Below are 27370 nucleotides of genomic sequence, written 5' to 3'. Positions count from 1 at the left end.
CCATACCGTAGTTGATAATCAGGAGAGAAAAGACAGGAGTGTTAAAGTTTTGCACTATGCGTAGCATACACGGTGATCAGTCGGTTAAGAAATGAAGAGATTTTGACAATTTGCTAAAGTAATTCGACAGAGGTAGGTAAGAGAATAACAAAGCCATGTTTGGAAATATTAATGGTTAGGTTAATGTCAGTGGAGATTTATCGACTCGAAATAGGGGAAATGTAGGAGTAGGTTTAATAATCGTCAAGAAAATAAGCATGCAAGTTAACCTTCAGAGAACAGCGCAACAGAGGCACTTAATTATAATCCACCTCAGCAACACTAGTATACAAGCCTACTAGCTCCGCAGGTGATAAGAGAGATAAAGCATTGCAGAAACTACTAAGCACTTTAAGGTAAACGAAAATTTAATTGTGACTAGGGACTTGAAATCGATAATGAGAAAAGGAAACGAAGGAAAACTGTTAGGAAAACGTGCACTGATAGGTTTGATTACTGCAAATACTTTCTTTAGGGACTATGAAAGAAAATTGGATATGTAGTAATTCCCTCTAGAAACAAGATTTAAAATAATTTACATTATGATAGGACAGGAATTAGGAATCCAGGTCTCAAACAACAAAACGTTTCCAAGAGCACTTGTGAATTCTAAATATAATTTATTAGCTCAGAAAGTGATATTAAGTATGCATAAAATGGAAAAATGTGGAGGACAAGAAGGAGATAGAACCGGGATATGTTGAAACATCAAGAAACATTTGACTCAAATGGAGAATTAGTCAATGACTAACTGCATTAGGGGAACGGAAGAGAGATGAAATACTGAAGGCGATAAAGGAAGAAAACTAGAAAAAAGGACAGGTCTCAGCAAGATTCCTTGGGCAACAAACGAGACATATATTTGATGTACGAAAGAAAACACAAAAACAGGAAAAAGGGAAGACTGACGTCTAAAATGGAGAATGACGGAAACTACAAACTAGTAAAGCGTGAATGGTTAGAAGCAGTTATTTTAATAATTGGTGATAGCAACATTTTTACACACAATATGTATAAAAACATGGAACGGCTGTTAAAGGCTGATTGGAGAAGATTAGGAGCTGCAGAGAAATATAAGAATATGTGCGGTAGTACTGATCCTACGTATTAGAAAGACTGAAAAAGAGCGACACACACATTTATGACATTTGTAGATTTAGAATAAAGTTTTACATGTTTTTGACTGGATTACCATATAAACCAGTGCAACAACATTATGAAGCACAAAACGAAATATTTACGAAACAGCCACTTCATGAGGGTATAAAGTGGGATGTACGATACGCGACGATTTTAATATGTCGGGTTTCACATTACATAATGCGTGTTGTTTAACTTAAATTTGATTAATAGCATTCTAGCATTCTGTTGTAAAGTTTATGTATTGACAGCAGATCGTCTTTATAGTAAGTCGATTTATTTGTTCAAGCAAGAAGGTTTAGCCCGAGTAACGGGGGGGGGGGGTCCTTTGTGTGTTCTGTGTGATGTATTTGATGAACGCTGCTTTTTTCATAACCTTATCCACTCCACTGTTACATCGGTTTCACCAGGATACAGTAGGAAACACATGGATAAACTTTAATGCACAATGTATGTTTAGCTACTGCTACCAGTTGCGACGTAATTTGCTTGGTTCCAGTAAGCACGCTTATTGACTAACGATGGTCGCATGTGTGTGTGTCTGTGTGCGTGTGTCTGTTTTGATAGAGAGAGAGAGACAAGGAGAGAGAGAGAGAGAGAGAGAGAGAGAGAGAGGAGGAGGAGGAGGACGAGGACGAGGAAGAAGGGAGAGACAGTATGAGGGAGGGGAGTGTTTCATGCTAATAATCTTCTGAAGTGGCTCCGTACAGCTTATTTGGCAATAGACGTTTCCTTTAGAGCCGTCTCTTTCCCAATTCTTTTATTCCTTCTTGAATGCGGTAAGGTTCTCCAATAATTTACTGATTTTACCATTACTAGAAGTATATTTGTTACGCAAGTCAAATGCGGATTATAGCAACACATTCACAATTATTTCGCGAACAACTCGTTTTCGGATCCACTGAAAGTTTTAGCTTCTGTTTTATATATTTTCGCCCCCATCAGACAGCACTATTAATTATGATGCACGCTGTATATTCTACGTATGAAAGACAGCACACTCGTTAGTAGTTATTTCACACATATCTTCACAAGCAAGTGATGTGTGTTTCCACCCATATTTTTTTTTTTTACTCTTATGTGTATTATGTAGTTCAGTTTCACCATAGATTAACATTAAAGCAGATGCAGATGCTACTGTTTCACTAGGCCATGTCAAAGAGCTCCAAGAGAAATTTGAAAATTATGTTTCAGAAGCTTTCATTCCAAAATACCTCTTGTTGCTGTTGTAGTTGTTGTGATCTTCAGTCCGAAGACCGACTAGATGGAATCCTCCAAGCCAGCCTCTTCATCTGTGTACAACAACCGTAGCCTACATCCATTTCCACCTGCTTATTGCACGCAAACCTTGGCCTCCCTCCACAATATTTACGTCATACGCTCTGTAACACGACGTTAATAAATTAAGAAATGAATTTACAGCCTCCGAAGATCTCAGTATTAGAGACATTATAATCTCTGTCATGTTCTCGTTAATGTTTCGTCTAAAAAAGTCTGATACGTCTGCTTAATTTCTTCGTCTTTGACTTGTGTTTTGCTGCCTTAATCTGTCTGCGTGGATACCAGAAGGTGATGGCGTTGTACAATTTAGATTAATTACATTTGATCTAAACCTGAACTAATGTTATTTCTCATGACTAATATTTCCTGTTCTAAACTTGTTTTTGAATCTATTTTACAGAAATGTAATCAGGGAGAGAAATCTACGTTGTTGTTTCTAATAGACCGATACTATTGATTTTTGCCCGATGCTGCAGCCTTAAATGCATACTGCATGATCAATAAAAGAACTAACGTTTGTCTCAGACTTCGGTTTTCCACGTAAATAAACATTTCTCTTTTAGGCAAATGCCAGCGTTGAAATACTTACATTTCTTTCCAAAGTCATGCCTCACTCCTTTAGTAGCAGACCAGCAATCACAGATTGTGGTGATTAGTAATTCTCGTTTTGCTAATTATATGAAACAAACAAAATTTAATCATTTATGAGAGAGACGAGGGAATACTATGGCAGTCGTGACAGGATTCTTAAATGTCTTACACTGCTTGTTTATGTTTCAGTCCCATACCTAAACGGAGCTGTGAAATTTATTTCCATGGAAATGAGAGGAATTACTCCATAAAATAAAAATATTATGATTTTTACATGAACAAATTAATAGGAGCACGCCATCACTTAAAGAAAGGAGAGCATATTTTTTTCTTTTTTTTTATCTTAATGTGCGTACAGCTTTTGACACTGTGATCTTCGTCCATTACAAGTAAAAAAAAATTAATTACATGTAAAATAAATTCCATAGTGCAACACTTGTCCTGGTCACAACATGGCCGTTCTTGTAATATACCTCATCTAACAGCGAAGTCGAGCCACATTGCGATATTTTCCGTCTTCTCTCTTTGCTAATTAAATGTAACGAACTAACTTTAATCATTTACTATACAGAAGAGGATATATAACTCTCTTCCATTACCAGATTCGTAGATGCCTGAGAATATGTCCTGTCAGCTGCTGCCTCTTTTAGTGAAATTGTGCCAATTTTTTTTTTTCTCCAATTAGATTCAGTATCTCTTCATTCATCATTCGGTCTACCCATTAATTATATTATTACAATCTTCAGTGATCCGCTGTATCACCCATTTCCAAAGCTTGTCTCTTCTTGTCTGCAGTGCGTACCGTCCACATTTCACTTCCGTACAACGCAAAATTCCCAGTATATTTAAAAACGACTTTCTAACATTTGAGTTTGTATTCGATTTTAGCAAAATTCTCTTTTTCTCGCGTGATTTTCTTCCTATTGCCTGTAGGCTTTCTATATCCTCACTACTGTAGCCATCGTCATTCACTTTACAGCCCAAATAACAAAGGTCATCGACTACTTGTGCCCCTTTTCCTGATTTGATTTGATTACACTCCATTACCCTACTTTTACTTTTCTTGACATTGATCTCATAACAACTCTTCAAGACACTATCCATTTTGTTCAATTGCTCGCGTAAATGCATCCACCATCACCGACAAGGTTCCAACGTCAAGAGCACACTTCATATTTTTATTTCTTTTACGTAAATTTTAATTCACTTTCAAATTCGTTCTTGGTTTCCTTCGGACGTTGCGCAATGTACAGCTCGAATAACGTCAATTCTCTCTCACTCCCTTCACAACTACGACTTCCCGTTCATGTCCTTCTACTCATCCAACTGCAGTCTGGTTTCTGTACAAGTACTAAATAAATTTTCAGTTCCTATATTTTATCCCTGCTACCTTCCAAATTTCAAGGAGTGTAGTCCAGTGTAAATGGTCAAAAACTTTCTCTAAATCTACAAATGCTATAAACGCAGGTCTATCTTTCTTTAATTTCTCCTGTAAGATGATTAGAAGGGTCGGTTTGCCTTGCGTATTCCCGTATATCTACAGAACACAAACTGAACTTCTCCAAAACCGGTTTCTTCCAGATTTTTTCTATTGTTCTGTGAATGACTTGAGTCAGTGGTTTGCAAACCATGACTTATTAAACCGATAGTTCGGTAAAATTCATACCTGTCAACATGTGCATTTTTTGGAATTGGAGTTATTATATTTTTTCTTTAAATCTGAGGATATTTCACCTGTCATAAATATCTTGCATACCGAGAGAAATAATTTTGTCACAGTGGGCTATCCTAGCCATTCAAAAATACTGACTATGTAATCTACACCATAGTTCGTTTTTTGCCTAAGTCTTTCAGTACAGCGTCAGATTCTTCTCGTAGTCTCATATTTCCCGTCTCATCTTTATCTATTTCCACTTCTCTTTCTATAACATTGTCTGTTTCCTGTTTACGTATTCCTTCTACTCTTCCTCCTCCGTTCGGTTGTGGATTGCCATATGAGATCTCGATAGTCACACAACTACCTCTCATTTGTCCAAAGGTCTCTTCAATTTTTGTCTGGACAGCATCTACGTTTACTTTCCCTTACTCATACATACGTCTAAAGACTTGCATTTTTTCTTCTGGCTATTCCTGCTTTTTCTTTATGCACTTCAGTCTCTTTCTTTATACAAGTGTATTCCATTTTGCCTGCTTAATTTGTTGCGTTTTACATTTTCTGCTTTCGTAAAATACATTGAATTAAATTAAAATGAAAGAAAACCCTAAACATGTATATATGTTTCACATCTCCTGCTAAACCACTAGACCAATTTCAACTAGACTTGGCGCACATATCACTTACTGTTTAAAAATAATCGCTGGGGGCGTGGGGTAAGAACCACTTACAGGTCAAATGGGTAGCAATGGGAGTGAGAAAGAAGTGAATACCCAGTCTTCATTCATCCCCTATTTCAGAGTGAGATCAGTTAGCGAATTCCAAGAAACTTCACACATATTTCAAATCTTTACGAAAATTTTTCTAGCTGAAACCCCCACAAAATTACAAAAGGAATAAAGTTTACCGCGCACTACAATTTCGCTGCCCATGGAGTACAACTGTCTCATAAAGCATGATGTTTAATTGGAGGTAATACACTTGCTAGCAACGCCGTGTACTGAGCAAGTAATAAATAAAATAGAAACAGTGGTAACTTAAGAACTTTTATTTGTAATTTGTTTTCATTGTCTGCACGATACTTCGTTCTGTGGGCACTCTTTGGTTAGATGCAAGTGCGAATATACAAGATGGAGGAGACGGTGATCACGTGACCAGCAGGCGACCTAGCGGCAGCCCACTTGGGTGGGTGCTCACCTCGAGTGCCCCTCCCTGCGCAGCGCAGTGACTTTAATTAAAACTTGTCTGCGCCCCGCGTAACGGCACCGTGATGTATCAGAACACCGCTTCCCAGCGCTGCTCTCTGAACCGAGAGACGCAGAACAGCAAAGCGGCGGGCAGGAGGGAACGGCAGCGGTCCAGCGGCGCGACAATACCGAAAGCACTTAGCGGCACTCAGCGCTGTGGTGCTGTAAGGCTAAAGTTTCCGCCGACGCCGGCTGTCTGCTGCACCAACGGAAAGGCTGTCTGTGTCCGCTGGTCGGCGCCTGCCGTCAGAGCAGCCTCGCTACGCGGCACGCTGCGGTCTGCCGCGCTCAAGTACCAAACACAGTACTCGGGAAACCATCAAAATCACTTGCTAGTTCATGTTTAGGTGTATAAATTTAAGCAATATTGCGTAACCTCCTGCAGCTACTAAAAGAAAGCGGAGTGCAACATTAAGAAATCCTGGGAGTGCACACAATGAAGTGAACTACAGTTGTATCACACAGATCAATACTAGGTCCACTTATGTTGGAGTTAACATGTAAATCCAAAACACATTACAAAATTAAACACACACACACGACTGTCGGAGCCTCCTGTCAATATAAGCTGCGGAATTCCTGCCCAGAACAGATAAAACGAGATGGCGAAAAGGACTGAATATCTCCTGAACAGTAAACTACAGTTTGCATAGAACCATAGCGATGTGAAAAGAGCAAAAAGTAAGTCATGCAGTTACAAACACAGCCGCCCACTCAGCACTTATCAAAGCCCATCGCTCGTAGCATGTCCATGAAACATTGTCGAAAATTATTACATTGACCGAGCCAACGATACATAAAAAATGATTAACAAATCAGTGGTGACAGCGAAATGTAAGAACAGAAATAGCATAATCCAACATAAACAAATCGAAAGAAAGAAATAATTTGCTTTTAGGTTTAACGTTTCACTAAATACTATGTGGTATTGTTACTGGGTGGCTGGGTCACACTGCTCAGTTGCGTGGCCGGACACTGTGGCCGAGCGGTTCTAGGAGCTTCAGTCCGGAACCGCGCAGCTGCTACGGTCGCAGGTTCGAATCCTGCCTCGGGCATGAATATGTGTGATGTCCTTAGATTAGTTAGGTTTAAGCAGTTCTAAGTTCTAGGGGACTGATGACCTCAGATGTCAAGTCCCATAGTGCTCAGAGCCATTTGAGCCTCAGTTACGTGCGAGTTAAGCTAGAAAGGGGTGTTGATATTTGTTCAGTATCAGCGTCCCTTACAATGTGTATTCACAGACTGCATTCGCGCTTACTTTGTTTCTCAGACATCGCGTAGTGTTATCTGAGACACTGCGCGTTTGCAGTAACATCTCTGTGTCGGCCACTCCTCACCATAGCTGCTGCAAACCATTTGTATTCGGCGCTGAGTAACAAACATTTTGGCCGACTCGAACTACCGAATCGTTACTTCGTTTATGCCGGCACGGTAGCTCAGCGTGTTCGGTCTGAGGGTTCACTGCCCACTGTAATAAAAAAAAAAAAAAAAACTGAGTGAACTGGTCAACGATGAACCTGAATGGATGTCATGGGACGTCCGCCCCCATCAACAAATAATAACGAACAAAATGAGATTAAAAAAAGTTATGATCCAAACGTCCACCGAGCGAGGTGGTGCAGTGGTTAGCACACTGGAGTCGCATTCGGGAGGACGACGGTTCAATCCCGCGTCCGGCCATCCTGATTTCCCTAAATCGCTCCAGGCAAATGCCGGGATGGTTCCTTTGAAAGGGCACGGCCAACTTCCTTCCCTGTTCTTCCCTAATCAGATGAGACCGATGACCTCGCTGTCTGGTCTCCTCCCCCACAACAACCTAACCAACCCAAACGTCCTCGGTCCTGGGTTGCAAACCAGCCACCGCTTAAATACTGATAATCAGCATTGGCGGCCGAAGACTTCCGGTACAAGAAGTCACCCTCATTCTGCCAACGTCCTTGTGAAAGAGGGCGGAGGAGCGGAAGAGGTTCAGGGCACTCTGTTGCCCTCGGGCGGGAAACTACCCCTAAAGGCGGAAGAGTCAGCAATGATCAACGGCATGAGGAGGCAAAAGGCAATGGAAACCATTGCATTAAAAGACACATAACGTGTATCCACAGGACATGTGGCCTGTAATTGAAAATTCTCGTTATGATCTCTCCATTGGCAAAAGATTCCATGTTAGTCCGGGGAAGGACTGCCAAGAGGAAGGTGACCATGAGAAAAAGACTGAATAATCAACGAAAGGGTAACGTTCTACGAGTCGGGGCGTGAAATGTCAGAAGCTTGAACGTGGTGGGGCAACTAGAAAATCTGAAAAGTGAAATGCAAACGATCAATCTAGATATAGTAGGGATCAGTGAAGTGAAGTGGAAAGAAGACAAGGGTTTCTGGTCAGATGAGTATCTTGGGGATTTTGTGTTCGTTTAAATTTGGTGTGCTTTTTTCGTTGTTTCTACAACACCGTTCTGACTTGTTTCCTCTATCACGGAGTCTCAGGTCCGTCATGCGCTAATTGACTTCGTATACATCACTCAATTGCTGTCGACACTACTTCATTGAATTCAGCCATATCTGATCTGTACTCAAGTGTTAGTTTGGAGGGAGTGCAGATCGTCTCTCGGGAAGACCCCAAGCGAATTTTTATCTGCTTTTTTGAATAGATATCTTTTTCTTTTATTTTTGATGGAGTTGGGAGTTCACTCTCGCTACGCCAGCACTATGTTCACTACGCCCTGTATCCGTTTTCACGCTCGTTGTTAACTCAGGATTATTTGCTGCTAAGAGGTCAAGTGTGTTTTCGCAACCTTTTACTATTCGATTGGGCTCATGAACTAATTGCTCGAAATAACTTTCAGAGAATGCGTTTAGCACAATTTCGGATGATTTTTTATGAGTATCTCCGGATTTAAACATGTATTTCCGCCAATATATCGAGGGTAAATTGAAGTCTCCACCAACTATAACTGTATGAGTCGGGTACGTGCTTGAAATTAGACTCAAGTTTTCTTTGAACCGTTCAGCAATCGTATCATTTGAGCTGGGAGGTCGGTGAAAGGATCCAATTATTATTTTATTCTGGTTGCCAAGAAAGACATCTATTCATACCAACTCACAGGAAAAAGTAAACTACTTCTAACAGCAAAAACATGCAACTGCCAACTGTATGTAGCCTATCATTCCGGAACACCGTTAGGGGATTCCTGAACTTCTCTCCGGCTTTAGCCAGCTTTCACTGCCTGTAACAACTTGAGCATCAGTACTTCCTATTGGCGCTTGGAGCTCTGGTATTTTCCCAACACAGTTACGATAATATCACGACAATAGTGTGCAAGAGAAAAGATGCAGGCAAGATACCCACAGACTTCAAGAATTCCAGTTTCAAAGGAGGTAGATGCAAATAAGTGCGAATGCTACCGAACTATCAGTTCAGTACGTCATGGCTGCAGAACACTGAAGTGAATAATTTTCAGGTGACTGTAAAAACTAGTAGCAACGGAGCTTATGTAAGATAAGTTTGGGTTGCAGAGAAATTGCAAACATACGAGGTAATATTGCCTTTGTCACTTAGAAGACACGTAAAGGAAAGGAGAAACTACATTCATAGCATTAGTGTTCTCTGAGAAAACGTTAAACATGCTTGATTCGAATATGTTCTGAAATTCTGAAGGTATCAAGAATATAGGAATCAGTATGTTATTAACATTTGATATGGAAAACAGACTGCAGTTGAAAACTATGATAGAGATGCAGTAGTTAAAAATGGAGTGAGAGAGTAATCTAGACTAATTCCGATGCTATTCATTCTGTGCTCTGAGCAAGAAGTGAAAGACACCAAGGAGAAAATTGGAAAAGGACGAAAAAAATGAGATTTGCTGGTGACCTATACGAAACCGCAAAATACTATGAGCAGCAGTAGAACAGACAGAATGGTTCTGAAAAGGGGTTATAAGAAGAATGTCAATAATAGTAAATGATGGTAACGGCATGAAGAGGAATTAATCAAAGTATTGCTCGGACGATTTGATTAGTAAATGAGAAACAAAATGTCATAAATGAGTTTTGGTAATCTGACTGCAAAATAGGCACAGATTACTCAAGAAGACACAGCATAAACTGCAGACTGGCAATAGCAGTTACAGAAGATAAACTTGTTGGCATCTAATAAAATTTTAAATTTTTAGTCCAGTGTATAGAAAATCTTAATGAGGGTTACGCAACTGTAATACTGGTTATGAATAAACTGCTAGCAGTTTTATTTATTTTATTTTATTATTTATTTTAAAAACTACGACCGGTTTTGCGCCCAGGGCCAGTATCCAGTAGTATCTACATACCCCTGTAATGTAGAGGAACAAAGTAAAACATAAAAAAGTCAAATGCAAAAGAATGCAGTAACAGACATCATCAACAACAAAAGTAATACGTAAATGTTTAAAACAACTTGTTCACACACTCCATAAAAGCAACAATATAAAAAATAATATAGATTGAACTGGTTTCCTACTAAAATATACACAGTATATGTTACGTAATTTAAATAATGCTGAATAACACAAAGCTTCCATGAAGTCAATTAAATGTTAAAAATCGACTTACGTCACATGTACTTGCTTGTCAGCCGTCCGGCGAGAACACAGAGCGACTACTGAGACGTACTAGGAGGTGGCACTTAAATAACGGATGCAGGGTACAGGGTTACTTACGTAAGCAGGCGGACGCAGTTGATGTGATAAAACTGGATTAAATGCTTTCGGGTTAAATAAAATACAATGCAAATTGGTATTTAAAATATTACTATGGTTGCATAATAAACATATTTGTATAAAAATTATTGCGAAAATAGAAACGACACCAGATGACACTCAGAGGCTCTACGATGAACAAAAGGTCGATCAAGGAAACCAACAACGGCTAACAAATGGAAGCAACGAAGTTTATTTCTGCCTATGTTGTCTTGTGGTCTTCAGTCCAGAGACTGGTTTGATGCTGCTCTCCATCTACTCCTGTGCAAGCTTCTTCATCTCCGAATAACTACTGCGACCTACATCTTTCTGAATCTGCTTAGTGTACTCATCTCTTGGTCTCCCTCTACGATTTTTACCCTCCACGATTCCCTTCAGCACTGAATTGGTGATCCCATGATGCCTCAGAATGTGTCCCACCAACCGATCCCTCCTTTTAGTCAGGTTGTTCCACAAATTTCTCTTCTCCCCAATTTTTTCCGGTACCTCCTCAATATCTACATGATCTACCCATCTAATCTTCAGCATTCTTTTGTAAAACCACATTTCAAAATCTTCTATTCTGTTCTTGTCTACCCTGCTTATCATCCATGTTTCACTCCCATATATGGCTACACTCCATACAAATACTTTCAGAAAAGACTTCCTGACACTTAAAATCTATACTCGATGATAACAAGTTTCTCTTCTTCAGAAACGCTTTCCTTGCCACGGTCAGTTTACATTTTATGTCCTCTCTACTTCGACCATCATCAGTTATTTTGCTCCCCAAATAGCAAATCTCATCTATTACTTTAAGTGTCTCATTTCCTAACCAATTTCCATCAGTATCACCTGATTTAATTCGAGTACAGTCCATTGCCCTCGTTTTGCTATTGTTGATGTTCATCTTATATCCTCCTTTCAAGACACTGTCCATACGGTTCAAATGATCTTCCAGATCCTTTGCTGTCTCTGACAGAATCACAGTGTCATTGGCAAACCTCAAACCTATTTTTCTCCATGAACTGCAATTCCTAATCCAAATTTTTTCTTTTGATTCCTTTACTGCTTGCTCAGTATACAGATTGAATAACACCAAGGATAGGCTACAACCCAGTCTTACTCCCTTCTCAGCCACTGCTTCCCTTTGAAACCCCTCGACTCGTATAACTGCCATCTGGTTTCTGTACAAATTGTAAGTACCCTCTCACTCCCTGTAGTTGACCCCTGCCACCTTCACAATTTGAAAGAGAGTATTCCAGTCAGTATTGTCAAAAATTTTCTCTAAGTTTACAAGTGCTAGAAAAGTAGGTTTGCCTATAAAAGTAGGTTATCTTCCAAGATAGCTTGTTCCTACATTTCTATGGATCTGATCTTCACTAAGATCAGCTATAACAGTTTTTAGATTCGTCTGTAAATAATTCGTGTTAGTATTTTGCAGCCATGACGTAGTAAACGGATAGTTCGGTAATTTTCACACCTGTCGACACCTGCTTTGTTTGGGATTAGAATTATTATATTCTTTTTGAATTCCAAGGGCATTTCGCCTGTCTCATACATCTTGCTCACCAGAGTGTAGAATTTTGTCGTGACTGGCTCTCCCAGGGCTATAGGTAGTTCTAATGGAATGTTGTCTACTTCTGGGACCTTTTCTTTTGTCTTAGGTCTTTCAGCGCACTGTCAAATTCTTCATGCAGTGTCATGTCTCCCATTTCATCTTCATCTACGCCCTCTTCCATTTACTTAATATTACCCTCAAGTACGACGCCTTTGTATAGTCCCTCTATATATCCTTCCACCTTTCTGCTTTCCTTTCTTTGCTTAAGACTGATTTTCCATCTGAGCTCTTGACATTCATACGCGTGGTTCTCTTTCCTCCAAAGGTCTCTTCAGTTTTCCTGTAGGCAGTATCTATCTTACCTTTAGTGATATATGCCTCCACATTATTACATTTGTCCTCTAGCTATCCTTACTTAGCCATTTTGCACTTACTGTCGCTCTCATTTTTCAGACGTTAGTATTCCTTTACGCCTGCTTCATTTACTGCGTTTTTATATTTTCTCCTTTCTTCAGTTAAATTCAGTGTCTCTTCTGCTACCCACGGATTTCTTCTAGCCCTCGTATCTTTACCTACTTGATCCTCTGCAATTTTTACTATTTCATCTCTCAAAGCTACCCATTCGCCTTCTACTGCATTTCTTTCCCCTGTTTTTGTCAATCGTTTCCTAATTCTCTCTCTGAAACTCTCTTCAACCTCTGGTTCTTTCAGTTTATCCAGGTCCCATCTCCTTAAATTCCTTTCTTTCTGCAATTTCTTCAGTTTTCATCTACAGTTCATAACTAATAAACTGTGTTCAGAGTCTACATATGCCCTTGGAAATGTCTCACAATTTAAAACCTGGTTCGTAAATCTTTATCTTACCGTTATATAATCTATCTGAAATCTTCCAGTGTCTCCGGGCCTCTTCCATGTATACAACCTTCTTTCATGGTACTGAAACAAGTGTTAACAATCATTAAGTTATGCTCCACGCAAAATTCTACCAGGCGACTTCCCCTTTCAATCCTAACCACCCAGTCCAGATTCACCTACTGTTTTTCCACCTCTTCCTTTCCCTACTATCGTATTCCAGTCCCACAAGACTATTTCTGCTTAGAAAGACGGTATTAAGATGACATGTAACCACGAGGAACTGACTCTAATCTGTTATGTACAATTAATGGGCATAGCGTATTATGTGATAAAACATAACACCGCTGGAACTATTTACATTATACCGCATCAAGAACACTCTGACAGGCTTCCAGGAAAAAGTATTTTTAGGCTTTTTTGTTCGTTTTTGTGTTGCATATGGCTGAAAATTTCAATTTCCTTTAAGATGTCTATACAGGTACCTTTCTGGAATTTTGTTCAGAGCTTCGACGTTACTGGCAATATTTCTGACACTGTGTCTTTTATAAATGAGAACCAAGGGTGAATTTCTCTTCAGCATTTTTCTTCCAACATCTGTATGCATTTTTAATCTCGTTTCAAAATATCGTCCTATCTGACCAATCAGGAAGGCTTTGCAATCAGTGCAGCACATTTTATAGAAGCCTGAAGTCGTAAAACTGTTAATGTTAACTTTAATACAGTGTACTTTGTGTTATCAGTTTTGACGAAAATTCTAACATTATATCTCGGGAATATTGCATTGATTTCTAAGAAACTTTTTATAGTGACGCTACCTTGTTTTAAGTGAAGCTTGTAGCAATTTGTTAGAAAATCACTGTATTTTTAGTGATCCTATTTTGCTTTTATTCTAGCGATATTTTACAAACTTCATATGGAAGACTAAAAATCACAATTTACTGATATATGGTACTTTTAACAAAATAATTAGTTCTAACATACGCACAGTTGTAAAAATCTGAAAGACATTAAATTAATTAAAAATACCCTTAACTGTTACATTCAGCAGAAATTGTAAATAATTCACGTCTTAGGCTTTCGATCTTAGAAGACAAAATAAAAAGTATTCTTTTAGGTATTGAAATTTTGTTGTTGTAATTGAACTCGAGATTAGTCGTAAAATAAAATATATATTCTGTGACATTTTAAATGTGTTACATTGAAACCTCAGATAATACAGCCATAACTCGAAATTGTCTTAGTAATCTTGAACTCGCAAAAGAAATCGGCTGTTCCATACAAAAGTGTCAATGGTAGTTAATTAATAAATGGAACACTTACTGCTTTTGCGATTTCAGGTCTGGTCCTAACGTAAAAATTTTTCCCAGTGATGAGTAGATACATTGGAATTTTCGTGTAACATTTTATGATGAGAAGGAAAGTTGAAGTCTCTCCAGTCTCTGTTGGTTTTCCCTTACCAACTTGATTAATAACATCATTTCGAGTTCGTAAATGGAGCAACTCGTGTTTTTAGTCTTGAGTTGATTTCTGATGAGAAGAGGAGAATTTGATGTTTGATCAGAAAGACAGTGCCGAATTTTTCAAAATATTCGTAGAGCTAAACACTGTTTCTAATCGGCGTTAAATACACTCCTGAAAATGGAAAAAAGAACACATTGACACCGGTGTGTCAGACCCACCATACTTGCTCCGGACACTGCGAGAGGGCTGTACAAGCAATGATCACACGCACGGCACAGCGGACACACCAGGAACCGCGGTGTTGGCCGTCGAATGGCGCTAGCTGTGCAGCATTTGTGCACCGCCGCCGTCAGTGTCAGCCAGTTTGCCGTGGCATACGGAGCTCCATCGCAGTCTTTAACACTGGTAGCATGCCGCGACAGCGTGGACGTGAACCGTATGTGCAGTTGACGGACTTTGAGCGAGGGCGTATAGTGGGCATGCGGGAGGCCGGGTGGACGTACCACCGAATTGCTCAACACGTGGGGCGTGAGGTCTCCATCGATGTTGTCGCCAATGGTCGGCGGAAGGTGCACGTGCCAGTCGACCTGGGACCGGACCGCAGCGACGCACGGATGCACGCCAAGACCGTAGGATCCTACGCAGTGCCGTAGGGGACCGCACCGCCACTTCCCAGCAAATTAGGGACACTGTTGCTCCTGGGGTATCGGCGAGGACCATTCGCAACCGTCTCCATGAAGCTGGGCTACGGTCCCGCACACCGTTAGGCCGTCTTCCGCTCACGCCCCAACATCGTGCAGCCCGCCTCCAGTGGTGTCGCGACAGGCGTGAATGGAGGGACGAATGGAGACGTGTCGTCTTCAGCGATGAGAGTCGCTTCTGCCTTGGTGCCAATGATGGTCGTATGCGTGTTTGGCGCCGTGCAGGTGAGCGCCACAATCAGGACTGCATACGACCGAGGCACACAGGGCCAACACCCGGCATCATGGTGTGGGGAGCGATCTCCTACACTGGCCGTACACCACTGGTGATCGTCGAGGGGACACTGAATAGTGCACGGTACATCCAAACCGACATCGAACCCATCGTTTGGCCGTGCGGTTAAAGGCGCTGCAGTCTGGAACCGCAAGACTGCTACGGTCGCAGGTTCGAATCCTGCCTCGGGCATGGATGTTTGTGATGTCCTTAGGTTAGTTAGGTTTAACTAGTTCTAAGTTCTAGGGGACTAATGACCTCAGAAGTTGAGCCCCATAGTGCTCAGAGCCATTTGAACCATTTTTTTTTTTTTGAACCCATCGTTCTACCATTCCTAGACCGGCAAGGGAACTTGCTGTTCCAACAGGACAATGCACGTCCGCATGTATCCCGTGCCACCAAACGTGCTCTAGAAGGTGTATGTCAACTACCCTGGCCAGCAAGATCTCCGGATCTGTCCCCCATTGAGCATGTTTGGGACTGGATGAAGCGTCGTCTCACGCGGTCTGCACGTCCAGCACGAACGCTGGTCCAACTGAGGCGCCAGGTGGAAATGGCATGGCAAGCCGTTCCACAGGACTACATCCAGCATCTCTACGATCAGCGGCCTGCATTGCTGCGAAAGGTGGATATACACTGTACTAGTGCCGACATTGTGCATGCTCTGTTGCCTGTGTCTATGTGCCTGTGGTTCTGTCAGTGTGATCATGTGATGTATCTGACCCCAGGAATGTGTCAATAAAGTTTCCCCTTCCTGGGACAATAAATTCACGGTGTTCTTATTTCAATTTCCAGGAGTGTATATTTCCCAGTTAGCGCCAACATTTATGTTCCGAAGTTTCCACAAGCTGTTTCTCGGCTTATCTGATACCAGTCATATGTCACTACAGTCCTGCCCTAGAGTTTCGTTGCTGTCTGACAGGATATTTCTGGTCCGGGAATTCCTGTTTTATTTGTTTCGATGTTGCAGTTATAACTATCATAAGTTAAAATCTGATAAGTGCATGAATGTAATACTTATATTCTATTTATTTGATTATGTTAGGTTAGTTGCACGTTATTATTTTAAAACATAAGCGACCTTACGTCTGTTTGACGCCTTAAAATGCCGTCTGAAGGCATCAAAATTTTTTCTCCCGTTAAAATCAGAATTTTGTCCGCTAAAAAGTCATAAAACCCGGTCTGTTTTCTCCTTAAAATATCGGTAAAACCAGAAGTTTCAATTTTGTCGTTTAAAAGTTCATTAAATCAGGTTTGTTTGACTCCCTAAAATGTCGCTAAATTTCTACCTCCGCTAAAACCAGAATTTTGCACACTAAAAGTTCATGAACAGCAATCCTGCTGCGGTGTGATGACGCTTAGATTTCAGCAGCAAGCACCAGATTTTTGTCCGCTAAAATTTCACACAACCCTGTCTATTTGCCCCCTAAAAGGTCACTAAAACCTGCATATTGAATTTTGTCCTTAAAAAGTTGATAAAATCCGGTCGTTCTGACTTCCTAAAATGTCGCTAAATTTCTTTTCCCCGCTAAAACCAGAATTTTGTCTTCTTAAAGTTCATAAAATCTGGTCTAAAAGTTCACGCAACCCGGTCTGTTTGCCCCCTAAAATGTCGCTACAACTTCAAAAATTAATTAAGTCCATTAAAGGATCAGAAAATCCTGTGTGTTTGACCCCTTCAAATGCTGCAAAATTTCTGTCCTCGCTGATATCAAAACTTTGTATGCTAAAAGTTCAAATAATTTGATACAATTGCCAAACTGACGCGGCACGATGACGTTTAGGTTATAGCAGCAAGTACACAAAAGGACTGCGGGACACACCAGACTTTCTCGGCAAAACCTTCACCACTCAAATGTCACGGCAGGATAGGGCTTTGTTCAGATGGTTCAAATGGCTCTGAGCACTATGCGACTTAACGTCTGAGGTCATCAGTCGCCTAGAACTTAGAACTAGTTAAACCTAACTAACCTAAGGACATCACACAAATACATGCCCGAGGCAGGATTCGAACCTACGACCGTAGCGGTCGCTCGGTTCCAGACTGTAGCGCCTAGAACTGCACGGCCACTCCGGCCGGCGGTAGGGCTTTGTCACCACAGCAGAGCAAGAACCATGTTGTGAGCCACGTGGCCAGCTGTATTAGTGCAACAGATGCGCCCCGTAGCCCTATATACAGCTTTCGACGAGACAAACGGGCACTGCCTCCTACAGCCGCGGATTGCACTAAGCCTCTTCTGTGGACTTGGTACCACAGTGCCGCTGAAATGCCGTCCTCACTTGTTGCCATCAGGGGCAGTGGGTCATTTCCGGTGCACGGTGGTCTTTCCTCGTCTCCGCAGTGGGTAATAGCCGGGCCTGAGTCACCAGCGTGCAGGGGCTCAGCAGCTGAATGCAGTCGCAGCAAGAAGAAGTGCACCGCTGATGTCAGGGCGTCGGTCCACTGGCAGATCGCCGGCTGCTGCTCAGCCTGACGTCAGCTACGCAGGGCCTTACACGTGTATCTTTTAGTTGGGTTGGATGCCTGCTAGCTATCACTGACCTGTCACACCAGAGCTAAACGTGACTACGTCACACTGTCAACGACCAAATGTGTAATGACTGAAGTCTAATAAAATATTTCATCCAACCACCAGTCTGTCACTGGGCTCCATCGACCCATCGACTTATCAAACCATCAATCACCCTAAGATGTGGCACCTGAAATCGACATCATACCTACGGTCCCACAGAAGAAATCGAGGTGAACTGTAACCGTTCTTTAGAAAGGTCAATAAATTGGCTCGTCTGTTGTATATCTTATCAACTATGAAAAAACGATACTGATTTCTGGAGGCAACATGACACAATATATTCAGTTCTTTTGTAGCTTCTGTGTTGTCAAGGCTCATTGACATTAGTGATGCATAAATGCAAGAAATTAATGGCCATATTGTTCTGGTGTTCTATAGTAAAGTGATTATTAGGGTTACGTTCATTCCTCTTATGAGCTAGCAGATCTATGACATCCTTAAAACCTAGATTAATATCATTAACTTATTTTTTGTAATACATCATTTTCTGTATCTCTTGTAAATATCTACTGAAAACTGGTTTTCAAGATGATTGATAAAGGTAGTGGCATCAGTGCTAGCAAGTGGAGAGCCCATGGATAGTTCTTCTTTCTGTATAAAAACTGTATTGCTGAAGGAAAAGTAGCTACAGTGAAGTACTAACATTAATAATTCAATCAGTTCGACTATTGTACCTTGCAATATAGTTTTATGGGTGAGGAGATTATTTTCAAATATCCATGTGGATGTTAGTGTAAATACTGGTGATAACAAATGAACCAAATCCTTCCCTTTGTGTCATGGTAATGGATACAATTGACTCAACTAGGTTGTAGCAGTTTCGTAATAAGAAAGCATTTATAAAATATGTAATCTATTTGTAATTTTTTAGAAATTAAATAGATTCAATTGTTAATAGTATCAACAATAGGCTTTATTGGAGAACTGTCTTCATATATTGTATATTTGGTCCTCAATCATGATTCCAATAGATTCATTGCTTCAAAGATTCTTTTTTTCATATTTATTTAGCAAAACTGTAGAATTTCAGAAGCTTTCTAATTTTTGTTTAGTTTTAATTGTTCACACACTAATTTAGTATGAATAATAAGATCTTTGACCTTGGATTATGTTAGTTTATTATGAGGCTGTGCTGAAATACTGTACGCATCATCGCCGGCGGCGGTGGTCGAGCGGCTCTAGGCACTTCAGTCTTGAACCGCGCTGCTGCTACGGTCGCAGGTTCGAATCCTGCCTCGGGCATGGATGTGTGTGATGTCCTTAGGTTAGTTAGGTTTAAGTAGTTCTAAGTTCTAGGGGACTGATGACCTCATATGTTGAGTCCCATAGTGCTCAGAGCCATTTGAACCATTTTTTTTGTACGTATCATCATCATTTCTGTTTTGCAGAAAATTGTGTTATTTCTATTGAACACTTCGCCATAAACCTTAAAACTTCTATGAGGTAGCTAAATCAATTAGATCCATTATTATTCTGTGAGAACCAGATTTGGTTTGTATGATATTATCAGTCTCTTCTCCAACATCACTGTGGACGAAGCTACTAAGAGAACTGAAAATAATCTCCTCACCAGGAAACATTGTTGCAGGATGCGGCAATCCAACTGATTGTATTATTAATGTTAATACTTCATTATAACTACTTTTCCTTCAACAACACAATGTTTATGCAGGAGGAAGAACTACCCATGTGCTCTTCACTTGTTGGCACTACTGCCATTCTATTTATCAATCATCTCGAAAACTGGTTTTTCAGTATGCGTTTAAAAGAGGCTTAGAAGATGATTAATTACAAATTGGCTCTAATGATGACACTGATGTGTTAGGCCGTAAGATGAACCAAGGTAAGCCTAATATTCACTTTATGGCAAAATATGCCCATTAATCTTCTGGACTTATGCGTTACTAAGGTCAGTCGACATCATTTGTTAAGCATTTATCGCACGCGTGCGGCAGCTTGTGCCATTACTTGTCAGCGTTCTTCCCACCCAGCGCAACAAAAACAGAGTAAGCAGATTAATTAACAATACAGAAACTGAACATATTGCGCCATATTGTCTTCAGAAATGACTATCATTATCCAATTGTTGATAAGATGCACAGGAGACATTGCATAAGTCGTGGCAACTACAGCATATCTTAAGTTAATGCAACGACATGGGAATTCCACGACGTTCATTGAACCCGTAAGTATTGTGTATCTGAATGCCAACATAAAATGAGGCCGAAGTAGAGGGTCAAATGAAACACACATATTGGAACGCTGTGTACATTTATTTTTCACAAATGCAACAATGAATGAAAGTAACTACTGTCCTTAAAAATAGTACCCAAGTGGTTTCACACAGCGTTGCCAACGATGAGGAAGTCGTTATGCGACATTGCCATTGTCATCAGTGAGTGTTACCTGTCGTCGAAATGCCGTAAGGAAATCCACCCTTTTTGGGAAGCACCCCTACGCAACGGTTTCTTTAGTTAATAAGGTCGAAATCGCAGAGATTGCGTAGAGCAGGGTGGGTGGGGGAGGATTTCCCATCCCAACGCTGTACATAATTCTTGATGACGTCTGCTGTGTGGGCTGTAACGTTATCATTCAGTATTACAGCGTCATCCAGCACGACCGGAAGCTTTCGCCGTCACCCGCAGCTGCTCGTAGTTTCGCATGACACTGCCTGCGAGAACCGCAGTTTTTATATATACTCGCAATTCCGCTGTGCTTACATCCATGTTGCAGCATGGACAAGCTCTCACTGAATATTTCAGGTGTTGGTGCTGAGCAATTCTTGGATGCGGTTGCATTTTGTTGGTTCATTTCGGTACTGCTTGTCGCAGGCTTTCGAATGTATTTGCTGCGATTAGAGTGGCGCCACATGTTCACTTGTTCGCATGATACACTACACTACTGGCCACTAAAATTGCTACACCATGAAGATGACGTGCTACAGACGCGAAATTTAACCGACAGGAAGAAGATGCTGTGATATGCAAATGATTAGCTTTTCAGAGCATTCACACATGGCTGGCGCCGGGGGCGACACCTACAACGTGCTGACATGAGAAAAGTTTCCTACCGATTTCTTATACACAAACAGCAGTTGACCAGCGTTTCCTGGTGAAACGTTGTTGTGATGCCTCTTGTAAGCAGCAGAAATGCGTACCATCACGTTTCCGACTTTTATAAAGGTCGGATTGTAGCCTATCGCGATTGTGGTTTATCGTATCGCGACATTGCTGATCGCGTTGGTCGATATTCAATGACCGTTAACAGAATATGGAATCGGTGGGTTCAGGAGGGTAATATGGATCGCTGTGCTGGATCCCAACGGCCTCGTATCTCTAGCAGTCGAGATGAAAGGCATCTTATCCGCATGGCTGTAACTGATCGTGCAGCCACGTCTCGATCACTGAATCAACAGACGGGGACGTTTGCAAGACAACAACCATCTGCACGAACAGTTCGACGACGTTTGCAGCAGCATGGACTATCAGCTCGGAGACCATGGCTGCGGTTACCCTTGACGCTGCATCACAGAGAGGAGCGCCTGCGATGGTGTACTCAGCGACGAACCTGGATGTACGAATGGTAAAATGTCATTTTTTCGGATAAATCCAGGTTCTGTTTACAGCATCATGATGGTCGCATCCGTGTTTCGCGACATCGCGGTGAACGCACATTGGAAGCGTGTATTCGTCATCGCCATACTGGCGTATCACCCTGGGTAATGGTATGGGGTGCCATTGGTTACACGTCTCGGTCACCTCTTGTTCGCATTGACGGCACTTTGAACAGTGGACGTTACATTTCAGATGTGTTACGACCCGTGGCTCTACCCTTCATTCGATCCCTGCGAAACCCTACATTTCAGCAGGATAATGCACGACCGCATGTTGCAGGTCCTGTACGGGCCTTTCTGGATACAGAAAATGTTCGACTGTGGCCCTGGCCAGCATATTCTCGAGACCTCTCACCAATTGAAAACATCTGGTCAATGGTGGCCGAACAACTGGCTCTTCACAATACGCCAGTCACTACTCTTGATGAACTGTGGTATCTTGTTGAAGCTGCATGGGCAGCTGTACCTGTACACGCCATCCTAGCTCTGTTTGACTCAATGCCAAGGCGTATCAAGGCCGTTATTACGGCCAGAGCTGGTTGTTCTGGGTAATGATTTCTCAGGATCTCTGCACCCAAATTGCGTGAAAATGTAATCACATGTCAGTTCTAATTAGGAAGGACACAGTGAAGATTTTGTAGGTGTATACGGCGATCGGTCGTAGTATTATTAATTGGTAAGCATCTACAACAAGAGAATATTTCGTTTACGTGGAACTGATAGGAAAAGATTCTTTACCCATTTACAGGCATAGTTCAGTTTAGTGTGGTTGTTTGACAAGCCGGAAAATTGATCTCATTATTTCATTATTTCCATATATCTGAACTTTATTTTTTTTATTTTTTATTTTTTTTGTTACATTATAAAGTGGCGACAAGTGACGACAGGCACGATACGTAGTGGCCAAAACAATGAGTACTAGTATTGTCAAGACAATGGATATACATGTATGTCAATAATTTCTTTATTTTCCATGTACTTTGATGACACGATGGAGACGAAAATGAAATACTGGAAAAATACTAATTGGAAAAATAGTAATAAATAATTTAGAAGGAAGAAGATAACAATACCAAGAGTGGACAACTAAAAGTACAATACAGGGAGTACTAGTTACAAGACAACAATAAGGTAGAACCGCGCAATGCAAGTAGAGAATACGTTCCTAATAGACTCATTAGAAAATCCAAGCATCTATTTCCTAAAATCCAGAACCTAAACCTTTAAAGGCTAACGCAACGGCAACCAAGCAGAAAGAGTGAGATTTCTTTATGAGTGCGAAAAGCATATTGAGTGAACAACATTTGAGATTACAATTACACGTAGCTATACATGCGCGAGAAATAGCGCGCAAGTAAAATACAAACAGAGAAAATGTTAATTTTGATCAGTGAGGTAAAGATTTTCATAATAGATGGATAAAACGATAATGAAATGTCATTTCAAAAACAAAATACCAATGTGCGAAACGTAACAACGAGTTGTTTCGAACCGTCAAGCGGTGATTATTTGGATGCTGGGTGCGACATGCCATTGTTGCATTGGACGAGCAAGACGTTGATTACAGTCAATGAAATTAACGACACCGCAAGGCAAAGTAATATTTTAAATGGAAGTAGTGCGCCTAGTACAGATGCAGATGCTGACAGGCGTAGGCCAGAAGTGAGTAGGGGAGATATGCAGGCCTAAATTCGAGCCTTAACAGAAACAATACAAGGAGACATGAACACAATAAATTCAAAGATGTCGAGTTTAGACACAATACAAACATATATGACTAATATGAATGTATACATGACTTCAGTAAAGTCCGAGATCGGGAAGGTAAATACAAACATGAAACACATATCAGGCGAAGTAAAAAAACTGCGCACAGAACTTAATAATCTGCATACGAAGTTCACACAGCAGATTTCGCGAATATCAACGGAGGTGGACAGAAAAATTACCGAACAAGTACAAACTTCACTTCACGATATGAGTGAGAAATTAAGAGATACAGTGGAAGAAAAATTTGAAACGGTCATAAGCACGGTTGGACAGGAGATATCCGGAATCTGAGAAACTCAGGATAACTTACAGAAATGCAAAAGAATACTGAGGTTAACATAGATAATGTACAATCGGAAGTAGCGAAGCTGCATTTGTTCTGTGAGGACTTAACAGAAAATGTAGACAAAATCACAATGGAGATAGGGTTACTTAAGTTAGAACATAAAAGAATCATCTCAGATATTGTGCAACTTTACCAAATAGTAAAGGATGATACTAAAGAAGAAAACACGATGTTCGCGAAAAAAATGCGTACGCGAACAGTGTAATTAGGTGGAAGCGGTAAAGGAAGTAATGGCGGACAAGAAAGAAGAAATTTTAAAACGCGTAGAACATGATATCAAACAAATAAAACAAAGATCAATGGACGAAATATTTAGCAAACGAAGTACGGTATTATCACCGCCAGGGGCGGTAAGCGGAGCTTACAGCCGTCCGCCGGTGACGGGCAAAACTTTTATGAGACAGGTATGTCATCACCGCATGTGAATGCTGTTCCGTCCTGCTTAACAGCGTTGTTAATGGACGAGAGTTTAATAAAACACCAACAGTTTCCTGTGTTTTCAAATGAAACAAATCGAACGCACCCGGTATTTTCCGTCCGAGCCTTTAGGAATGTACTGCGTAGGACTCGGACAGAAGCCCAAAAGATCAAATACGTGGTAGGACACACAGAAGATGACACCGTTTTGTGGACTACAGAAATGTCTGAACTCCGCGAAACATATGATCAATCTGGGAATGGATTTTTAGATAAATACTGGTCGACAGCTACCCTGGGGAGATTAAGACGAGAGGTATTAAATCCATTATCATATCGCCCAAAATCCGGGGAGCTAAGAAACTATTTTGAAAGATATCTCAACAAGACCAGCTACTGGAATAATCCGATATCTCAAGTTGATGTATTGAAAATTTAGGACAGCAAATTGCCTGCAAATATTAGGGAAAAATTAGTGACCATTCCCGAATATGATCTCGAGTATTTTTTCTCAGTGCTCCACTCAACAGATCTAATTCAGGAGGGTGGGCAAACCACGGCTAGTTGTCGTAATGTTAATGAACACAGCCCATACAGCAGGAACGGCTCTGGCAATGGCTTTGGAAACTATAATGGTCGTTTACATATGAATGAATGGCATCTTTACGCACCGCCGCGCCACAACGGAAATCAATACAATCGATGGTGATCGAAGGTACGAAAATAAATATCAGCCCCTTGGAACGGCAATGGCCGAGATAGGAGAAATTCGAGAGAAAACTTTGATACTAGGCGACAAGGAAATGCAAATTACCAGGATCGGAATGTGCAACACAGGGAACAAAGAGAGAACCGGCAGCCCGTACAGTCAAACCGAAATACCTGGGACACGAGCTGGGGAGCATGCGGACATACGGTGAACACAGTAGAAGTGACAGCAGAAAATGAAACAATACCTCTGCCCTCCTCAGAAAATAATAACAATCGTGCATGACTAAGCCACAATTTAAAAACAGATTTTGAGTAGGAAGAAGTAATGAACTGACGGTGTGCCACAGTAATAATATTAGCGACATAAACAATAACATGGACAGAGATAGGAAAGAGGAAGAAGATACTGAAACAAGCTTACACGTACAGCATATCCGTAATCTATTTTTACAGTATGATAGGGAAGACGAAATGAAAGAAGATTTAATCACTGAAGAGAAAGGTATAACATGCAAGGTAAGTGAAATTATTCAAGCAACAATAAAGGTAAAAGTGGGAAACATGATATACCATATGTTTTGGATACTTGCGAGTCAACAAGCCTGATGTCAATCCGTTTGCTTAAAGAGATACTGCGGAAGTAAATGTACCCACGCTACGCGTAGAGATTTGTAACATCGTAACAGCGATGGGAAGTGAAGCTAAATTTATAAAATTACAGGCCAGCATACCCATTAGCATATGTGGTGTAATTTTGCAGTGTTCTTTGTTGTTGGCAGACAAACTTATAGTGAACAATATACTTTGTATGGAGTTGTTCAGAAGATATGAGGTAAAGATAGATATCGGCAGCGAGGAAAGTCAGTTTTACGTAGGAGAACGCACACTGACAGTAGTCTTAATAAGAACTACGACAATCAGACTAGGCAGACACCTGACATTTATGTTAAACTTATCTACCCTCAAATCTTAGTGGTAAATGAAATAGGACATGATGATGTTGACAGAGAGATCCTCGATGAGCAAACAGTAGACAGTAAAACAAGTAAATGTACTGGTCTTAACAGTGAACAGCGAAGTGAACTGACAAAACAACTCTAAGTATCAAAGAATTTTTCGTAAACAATCCATTGTTATTCAGGGACATGAAAACAAGATAGAAGTGTAACCGCATGCAACTTATTGCAGAATGTAGTATAGCATTCCTTGAGCAAAGAAAGAGGCAGTAAGACGAGAGATAGAGCGTATGATTAGATGGAAGGTTATTGAAACATCGCACTCATCTTATTGCAGTCCGATTCTCGCAGTTGGTGTTAGACTAGGATGACCAAATTATTTTCGGTGAACACCGGGACATGTTCACCTGGGTGCCAATGGACACCTCATTCCACATGTACCGAGGTTTCTTAATTTTAAATATTAATTTTTATTATAACTGATAAGAGGATACAAAAGATTGATATAACCTAGATTATTTGTATAATTAATGACATTTAATAAACATATGCAGTAATAAAGAAATGTATTACGATTTTACAAAATTTTACAGCCATTCAACTTTTAATCAATTAATATTAACATGAGCTTTAATATTACTGAGCACTTGTAGATGGAATTGACTGTCCTTGGAGAAAAGGGTATTTTTCACTGCCTCCAGCCTTCTTGATCATGTCTTTGTTCTTTGAGACACAGTGATAAAACTCGGCACAGTCAATTTTGTAGTTGTACAGGATCTGCAGGATTGCTTCAAGAGAGTCCACCTCCATTCTGTTTCTTTCACCAGTCCATTGGATATTCATGAACGAAAATATTCTTTCCACATTGGCATTATGGGCTGGGATTGCAAATAAATACCTTGCAATTATTACCAACTCAGAGTAATGCTGAAGACAGTCACAGTTTTTAAAAAAAGCTCACCCACTTCTCCTAACATTCAATGGCGTTTTTTTTTTTTTTTTCTTCTTCATCATTCCACTTGTGAAGACTTTTTTGTACAAAATTTGTCAGTATGCTGAACCGATAAAAGAGAATGGAATCATCGATTTCAATCTCTTTACTTCTCAAATAAGAAACTGTCTCTTCAACACTTTCCCATTTTGGCACTCTCTTCAGTAACATCCAATTAAACACCGGCGATGAGGTAAATATGAGGCGCTCCACTTGCTGAGATATTCTACACAAGTGTCATAAAACTTGTCAACTTCTTCTCTAAAACTCCGTTCCGCTGCTTCTGATACTTCTGCTCTTTTAAGGACAGATTTAACATAAAAAAAATGAACTGCTGTTCTCTCCTCTTAGTAACAGTTTCCAGAGTATTTTTCAAAACATCATTTACCTCTATTACACTTTTCGTGTTTCCCTCAATTTCCTTTATCCCATGCTGCAAAGTGCTAAGCTGACTGTGAATGAACCATAAGTAGGCTTCACTTAAAG

Source organism: Schistocerca serialis, chromosome 1, assembly GCF_023864345.2.
Source record: "Schistocerca serialis cubense isolate TAMUIC-IGC-003099 chromosome 1, iqSchSeri2.2, whole genome shotgun sequence".
Taxonomy (NCBI): Eukaryota; Metazoa; Arthropoda; class Insecta; order Orthoptera; family Acrididae; genus Schistocerca; species Schistocerca serialis.
This window is presented reverse-complemented; position numbering follows the sequence as displayed.